Genomic DNA, 9,125 nt, shown 5'->3' with positions numbered 1-9,125 from the left:
GTGTGACAAACGGGTAGACCACACGCCTGTGTGTCATGGATATGTCGACATTAATCCAAGTCAAAATTACACATGGCCTGAGCACCTTGACATGGGCGTGGCACACGGTCGTGTCCCTGTCAAACCTAAGTCATGTTTTACTCAGAAAAGGCTTATTTTGGGTTGATTTGGGCATTCAAGAGTCTATATAAAGACCTTAAAAGAGGATTATAGGGGGGCAGAGAGTAAAAGGTAGAAAAGTACTCAAGAGAAGCCATCGGAATCATCTCGGAGTCAGGATCTACGTCAAGACTAAAAATTTCCATCCAATTTCTTAGAAGTTCTTTGGGTTTCTTTATGTTTTTTTGTTTTCCATACTTTAAGATGTTTCCCATTATTATTGTGAACTAAACTCCCTAAAATACCTAAGGGAGATGAAATCTAAGATGAATCTTATTACTCTTTGATTTAAATGATAAATACTTATTCTTATTCTTAATTGTGAGTCTTAATTCTTGCTTTAATATTTCAGGATATTAATTTAGGTTTTTGATGTGCTTATTCAATGGAGCAAAAGTCCCTGTTTAAGAGTAGATCATTAATAATTAAGTGGAGTTGCTTGCAATCCTAAAGATAGGATGACATAAATCTACCGGATTAGAGTCAAATCTAATAAGGGAATCCATAGATTGAGTTAATGTGACAATGGAGGTTTTAATTAGAAAGAGATTTTGATTAATCAACCTAAAGTCAGTTTTTTTTAGCCTCGAAAGGGATATCAACATAAATCAGGGATTTCTACGGAATAAGTCAAGTGAATAAATCATCTAATTGAACGGTAATAAGTGATGTCTAGGTGGATTCTTTCTTGGGTATTGTCTTCTCCATCGGTTTTTCAAGAGTATTTTCCAACCTTAATCTCTGTCGTTACTTTAGTTAATTAGATAATTAGTTTTAGATAAAACATTCCCCAAATTTTTTAGGCTAGATAATAAAAAGATAGTAATTACTAGTACTTTTAGTCCTCGTGGATACGATATTTTCGGTCTCACCATAACTATACTACTGTTCGATAGGTGCGCTTTTCTTAAGTCAAATTTTTAGTTAGTTTAGCGACCATCAAGTTTTTGGCGTTGTTGCTAGGGAGCTAAGATATTAGGAACATTTGATTTTTATTACTTTAGCCATTTGTACTTTTATTGCAATTTACTTCTTGTTTTTAGTTTAATTTTTCTTTTCTAAATTTCCTCTCGGTTGCTTCTGGCAGATGTCTCTAGTTTATGACTAGGAGGAACCTGTCATGACCTTTGCTTTTTGACAGTGAGATTGAAAGTACAGCTCACAGAAACCGAAGAGAAATAAGGCAAAGCCTACAATAAATAAAGGAAGGCAAGAGGACGATATTCGAACCACAATCAAAAGGATGGCTGATAGTTAGAATAATCTGCTACCCCCTATGGTTGCCGCAAATCCAGTAGAATAGAATCCTGCTCTGCATATTATGTATGATTATGCTAAACCTAGTTTAACAGGAACTGAATCAACTATAATTAGGCCTACTGTTGCTGAGAATAATTTTGATTTGAAACCTAGCATGATTCAAATGATACAATAGTTTGTTCAGTTTGATGGTTTGTAGGATGAGGATCCAAACACTCATTTAGCGAATTTTTTGGAATTTCGTGACACTTTTAAGATCAATGGTGTTTCTGACGATGCTATTTGCCTCTAGTTATTTCCCTTTTCATTGAGGAATAAGGCTAAACAGTGGTTAAACTCGTTGCCACGACTGTCAATCACTATTTGGGCACAAATGACTAAAAAATTTCTGCTTAAATATTTTTCGTCGGCTAAAATGGCTAAATTGAGGAATGATATCTCTTCTTTTGTACAGATAGATTTAGAAACACTTTATGATGCATGGGAGAGATACAAAGACTTATTGAGAAGGTGCTCTCACCATGGGTTACCCTTTTGGCTACAGGTTCAGACTTTCCACAACGGTTTGAATCCCTCGACTAGACAAATGATTGACGCAGCTGCTGGAGAAACCATAAATAATAAGACACCTGAAGATGCTTATGAGTTTATAGAGGAGATGTCACTGAATAATTATTAGTGGCAAGTGATGAGGACAAAACCAACTAAGGCCGCCAGCATTTTTAACATCGACTCAGTTACTATGTTGTTGAATCAAGTGCAACTATTGAATAAAAAGATTGATGGTTTACTTGGTTCTACGTAGGTACATCCACTAATACAGTGTGATGGGAGCGGAGGTGGAATAAGCAATCCAGAATTTCCACCCTACGGCCCCAACATGGAGAACGAGGAAATGAATTATATGGGTAATAATCCTCGACCTCAAAATAATCCTTACAGTAACACTTGCAATGCAGGTTGGAGGAATCACCCAAATTTCTCATGGGGAGGCAAAGGGAATCAGAGGCCACCGCCCCCTCGAGGCTTCTAACAACAACCTTACTAGCAAGAGAAAAAATCGAGCCTTGAGGAGATGATGACAAAATGTATTTCAGTAGCGGAAACCCATTTTTAGAATACTGAAACTGCATTTAAAAATCAGCAAGCATGAATTCAAGGACTTGAGAGCCAAATAGGACAGCTGGCTAAGATGATTTCAGAAAGACCACTAGGAAGTCTACCTAGGAATACCGAACCCAATCCAAAAAAGCATGTGAAAGTAGTTACATTAAGGAGTGGGAAGGTGTTAGTTGAATCTGAAAAAAAGCTATCACCAGAATATGATAGAAATGAAGGAGAGGAGGTAAAACCTGAAAACAATAAAAATTCAATGCCAAAGGAATATAAACCACCAACTCCATATCCAGCAAAGTTGAAGAATAACCTCATGGATGCACAATTCGATAAATTCCTTGAACTCTTTAAGCAATTACATATTAACTTACCTTTTGTTGAAGCTATCTCGCAGATGCCTACATACGCAAAATTTTTGAAAGATCTTCTAACAAATAAGAGGAAATTTGAAGAGTTGTCCATGGTAGAACTAACCAAGGAATGCTCAGCAATACTCCAAAATAAACTGCCAACTAAACAAAAAGATCCAGGAAGTTTTACTATTCCCTGCTTAATTGGTATTTTAAATGTTGAAAAGGCACTAGCTGACTTAGGCGCTAGCATTAATTTGATGCCTTATAAAATGTTCAAGCAACTTGGTCTTGGGGAACCAAAACCCACTAGGATAAGCATCCTACTAGCTGATAGATCTATTAAATATCCTAGGGGAATTATTGAAGACGTACTTATTAAAGTAGATAAATTTATATTCCCTGTTGATTTTGTTGTGCTTGACATGGATGAGGATGTTGAGTGCCTTTAATTTTAGGTTGTCTATTTTTAGCCACCGCTAGGGCTGTTATTGATGTGGGTGATGGTAAACTGGTGCTTATAGTAGGTGACGAAGAGATTATTTTTAAAATTTATGATTCCATGAGATTTTCTAGGGAACAGGATGTCTCATGTTATTTTATCGACTCTATTGATCATACTACTCAAGATTCTTTATAGGAAATCACACATAAGGACACGTTAGAACTGTGTCTTACCCAAGGAGAGCAGGTAGATGATGATGATTCTGTAATAGGTAAGATAAAAGTTTAACTAAATTCTAATGAGCATTCGCTGAGACAAAAGTTTCATGAGGGTATTGAGGTAAACAATTAATTAAAATTAAAACCCTCTGTTGAAGAACCACCTAAATTGGAATTAAAGCAACTACCAACTCACCTAGAATATGCGTTTCTTGGAGATAATTCCACATTACCAGTAATTATTACTTCAGACTTACAGCCAACAGAAAAGGAAGAATTACTTCGAGTATTAAAGGAACATAAAAGAGCCATAGCTTGGAAGATTTCTGACATAAGAGGGATCAACCCTTCTTTTTGCACACATAAAATTTTAATGGAAGATGAATACAAACCCTGTGTGCAAGCTCAAACACGATTAAATCCAAATATGAAAGAAGTTGTAAAAGTCGAGGTAATTAAAATTCTAGATGCCAGAATTATTTATCCTATTTCTGACAGCTCTTGGTTGAGTTCTGTGCAGGTTGTTCCTAAGAAAGGAGGCATGACTATTGTAGCCAATGAGAAGATCAAATTAATTCCAACGCGAATAGTCACAGGATGGAGAGTTTGCATTGATTATAGGAAATTGAATGATGCCACAAGAAAAGATCACTTTCCCCTACCATTCATTGATCAGATGTTGGAAATATTATCTGGGCACATGTACTATTGCTTCCTAGATGGGCTCTCTGGTTATTTCCAAATCCCAATAGCTCCTAAGGACCAAAAGAAAACGATATTTACATGTCTATATTGTACGTTTGCTTATCAACAAATTCCTTTTGAATTATGTAATGCTCCTGCTACTTTTAACGATGCATGTTGGCCATTTTTTATGAACTTATGGAAGACATTATGGAGGTATTTATGGATGACTTCTCGGTATTTGGTAACTCTTTCAATCTTTGCCTTAAAAATTTAAAACGAGTTCTAATGAGATGTGAGGAAACAAATCTTGTACTAAATTGGGAAAAATGTCACTTCATGGTTCGTGAGAGGATTGTGTTAGGCCACAAAATTTCTACCAAGGGAATCGAGGTTGATAAAGAAAAAGTTGAAACTATTGAGTAATTACCTCCTCTTAATTCGGTTAAGGCTATTCAAAGTTTTTTAAGACATGCAGGATTTTATAGAAGATTTATTAAAGAGTTTTCTAAAATAGCTAAGCCTTTAACGAATTTGCTAGAAAAAGATGTACCTTTCAATTTTAGTCAAGATTGTTTAGAAGTGTTCAACACCCTAAAGGATAAATTAATTAACGCTCCGATTGTAGTTGCACATGATTGGAATTTACCTTTTGAACTAATGTATGATGCGAGTGATTTTGCAGAAGGTGCGATTCTTGGACAGCGGAAAGACAAGCATTTTCAACCGATCTATTATGCTAGCAAAACTTTGACGGCCGCCCAAGAAAATTACACGACGACTAAGAAAGAATTGTTGGCTATGGTTTTTGCATTCGATAAATTTAGACCATATTTAATATTGTCTAAAGTTTTCGTTTACACTGACCATTCAACTCTTTGATACCTCCTCACTAAAACAGATGCAAAGCCTTGACTAATAAGAATGATTTTACGGTTGCAGGAATTCGATTTAGAAATTCAAGATAAGAAAGGAGCAAAAAACCTTGCAGCAGATCCTCTATCTAGATTAGAAAGCCCACATCTCAATGAACTGAACGAACATAAGATCATTGACTTGTTCCCTAAAGAACAACTTTTTGCTATCTCTGACTCTAAGGAACCTTGGTTTGCTGACATTACGAATTATTTAGCCGCTAACATTATACCGAAAGGGTTGACACATCAGCAAAAGAAGCGATTCTTCACTGATGTGAAAACCTATTTTTGGGAAGAACCTTTTCTTTTTCGTATATGTGCAGATCAAGTAATTAGAAGATGCATTACAAAGACAGAAGCAATAAAAATTTTGGAACATTTCCACTCAGGACCAACTGGAGAACATTACAGTGGGACTAGGACCGCACACAAAATACTCGAATCAGGTTTTTACTGGCCCACACTATTCAAAGACGCCAACAGGTATGTTGATACTTGTGATAAATGCCAACCACAGGTAACATCTCTAAACGCGATGAAATGCCCCAAACATACATGCTTTCATGTGAGATATTTGATATATGGGGTATTGATTTCATGTGTCCATTCCCTAGCTCGTTTTGGAATAAATACATATTAGTAGCCATTGATTATATGTCTAAATGGGTGGAAGCCCAAGCCTTACCTACTAATGATGCTAGAGTAGTGGTGAAGTTCCAAAGGAAACTTTTCTCTCAATTTGGAGCACCTAGAGCAATTATCAATGATAGGGGTACCCATTTCTGTAATGCCCAACTTGATAAAACCCTTAAGAAATATGGAGTTTACCATAGAACAGCTACCCCTTACCATCCTCAAACTAATGGACAAGTCGAAGTTGCTAACCAAGAGATTAAGCGGATTCTAGAAAAGAATGTGGAGTCAAATAGGAATGATTGGGCAAAGAAACTAGATGATGCTTTATGGGCCTATAAAACCACCTTTAAGACTCCTATAGGAACATCTCCTTACAGACTCATTTTTGGGAAGAGTTTTCATTTACCGTTTGAATTAGAACATAAAGCATTCTGGGCTATAAAATTTCTGAACTTTGATCCCAAACTCGCTGGTGAAAAGAGATTCATGTAGCTGAATGAGTTAGATGAATGGCGAGCTAATGCCTACGAGAACTCATGATTATACAAGGAAGCAATGAAGTGCTGCCACGATGCTTGTTTAAAGCAACGCAAACAATTCGAAGTTGGAGATCTTGTCCTGTTATATAACTCGAGGCTTAAATTGTTTCCTACGAAGCTTAAATCACGATGGTCAGGTCCTTTCGTAGTCGAAAGTGTATTTCCATATGACACAGTAGAGGTAAGTAACCCATCACAAGGCACTTTCAAGGTAAATGGACATTGTCTCAAACTTTATAACGATGAGAATTTTAAAGATGATAGAGAGGAGCTATGGCTCCACGAACTCTCCTAAACATACCAACAGAGAAGAGTCAAGCTTAGACTCTAAACAAGCGCTTCTCGGGAGGCAACCCAGCACTAACCCCTCTAAAGAACTTAGTTTTTTTTTCTTTTGTTTACTTTATAACCTAACTACATGCATTTTCGGCACACATGGTGTAACAGTTCAATTTAGACCCTAGTTGAAATGGGTGTTTCGGGACCACAAATTCGAGTTATAAAAATATTTAAATATTATTTTCTGTTCTTATTATATGTTAATTTGCATGTGTGAAAGTTTCGTATAAAAATTTGAATGTTTGTGTGCTTAATTTGATAAAGGACTTAATCGCGTAAATTGAAAACTTGATAGTTTAAATCATAAAGGCTGAATTGTTAGTGGATTTTTAATATAAGGTGTTTATGTTGCAAATTTCCCATGACATTATGCCTTGGACAGTTTTAGCCTTATTAAATTATGGTTTATTATTTGATTATAAAGGTTATTAAAGTAAATTATGAAATATTATGTATATTAAATAAAACAAACATAATATAGCCATGCATTTTATTTCATTTTGACCGAAACTAAAAGAAAAATAAAGCTTAAGAAAGTTTTAAGCATTCGACACTTTGGAAGCTTGATTAAAGTTTAGTTTTCGTTTGATTTTTGATAATTTTTATGATTTGAGATCGTTACTTTGAATACTATCCGGCCCATGCTCAAATTTTTTATTTTGGTGGATATTTTGAGTTATGCCATTGATGAATATTTGTGTTTTGTGATGTTTGATGATAAATTATGAAAGATATGTTTTGGATTAATATGTTTTGTATTGGAGTTTTTGATGATTTTGAGTTATTAGGACTAAATTGCAAAAATAATAAATTGAAGGGCTAAAATGAAAAATAAATGAAATATATGGATTAGTATGAGCATAAGGAAGATTCAGCCTAACTATGATATGGTGAGATTTTGTGTATTTTGTGTTTTGTGCAATTAGGACTAATTTGTAAAAGTATGAAATATCAGGGTAAAATGGTAATTTGCCCATTTATGTGTTGTTGGGTTAAATTGAATGAAATTTTGTTTAAATGAGGTTATTTTGGAATTATATAGATCAAGAACAAAAGAAATCGGACTTGGATTGGGGAAAAGCAAAAATAATTTAATAGCTGATTTATAACGTCCGTTGATATTCGAGGTAAGTCTTTAAGCAATTAAACATTGTGTATTTTGATAAACCATAATTTATACATATTTTTACCCCATGATTAACGCAATTATGGATGGTTTCTCCTTAGAATTGGTTAATTTGATGCTCCTAATCCTTTAATTTCATGTTTTATACTTAGGTGGGCATAGGAGAGGAAAAAGGGCGAGAAACGGGCCGGAAACGGAGAAAATGGACCCACGTGGGAAATCAACATGGCCTGGACTTCCTTACACGGGCATGTCACACGGTCGTGTCCCTTTGGTAAGATTGAAGCATGACTTACATGCGTAGATCACATGCCCATGCCCATTTAACAACTTTGACCACGGACTTAAGTAATCGCACACAGCTGTGTCACACGGGCGTGTCCCTGCCGAGCCCAAGTTTAGTCCAATTCGAAAAAGGCTAATTTTGAAGGCTGTTAGGCACTCTAAAGCCTATTTAAACACCTGAAGAGGCACTTAGAAGGGGACACAGAGTAGGAAGTAAGGAATTACTCTAGGAAAGCCGATTGATCCATCTCAAGAGCTGGATTCATCATCAAGATTGAAGATCCCCCTTCATGTTTCTTCAGGAGTTTTGGGTTTTCTTATGTTTTGTTATCTTTATGCTTTTGAGATGCTTTCTTTCATAAATATGAACTAAACCCACTAAATACCTAAGGGGAATGAAACCTAAGACAGATCTTGTTATTATTATCTGAATTGTATGATAAATATTTGACTTGTTCTTAATTATGTGTTCTTAATTCTTGTTTTAATATTCCATGATATGATTCAAGTTAACGCTCTTATTCAGAGGAGGAATAGACCCTGTCTAAGAGTAAAATTGTCATAATTAAGCGGAGTTGATTGCACACCTAGAGATAGGGTGACAAGATTTTGATAGATTAGGGTGAAACCTAATAAGGGAATCCATAGATCGAGTTAATGCAATTCTAGGGTGTTAATTAGAAAGAGATTTCAATTATTCAATCTAGGGTTAGACGTTATTAGTCTCGAGAGGGATAATAATATAATTTAGGGATTTCTATGGATCAAGTCAAATGAATAAATCGTCTGATTCAGAGTCAAATAACAAGTGAAGTCTAGGTGGATTTTTCCTTAGGTATTGTCTCAATCAATGGAATTTTCCCAAAAGTATTTTCCCAAGTTTACTTTCTGTGTATTCTTCGTTAATAATTAGTTTAGATAACCAAACCTCTTAATTTTTAGGCTAGATAATAAAAATAAATTAAATACTAGTACTCGTAGTTCCTTTAGGTTCGACAATTCGATCTTGCTGAACTATACTACTATTCTAAAGGTACACTTGCCTTAATCA

General features: G+C 35.3%; 1 non-coding gene across 1 annotated transcript; it reads right to left on the bottom strand.

Annotated features, from left to right (window-relative positions):
- Positions 1-1,840: 1,840 nt before the first annotated feature.
- Positions 1,841-1,947, bottom strand: LOC121205539 (small nucleolar RNA R71). Its single transcript, XR_005900615.1, has one exon. It is a non-coding gene; the product is annotated as a small nucleolar RNA R71 (small nucleolar RNA).
- Between the last annotated feature and the right edge of the window lie 7,178 nt (positions 1,948-9,125).

Source organism: Gossypium hirsutum, chromosome A08, assembly GCF_007990345.1.
Source record: "Gossypium hirsutum isolate 1008001.06 chromosome A08, Gossypium_hirsutum_v2.1, whole genome shotgun sequence".
NCBI lineage: Eukaryota > Viridiplantae > Streptophyta > Magnoliopsida > Malvales > Malvaceae > Gossypium > Gossypium hirsutum.
This window is presented reverse-complemented; position numbering and strand designations above follow the sequence as displayed.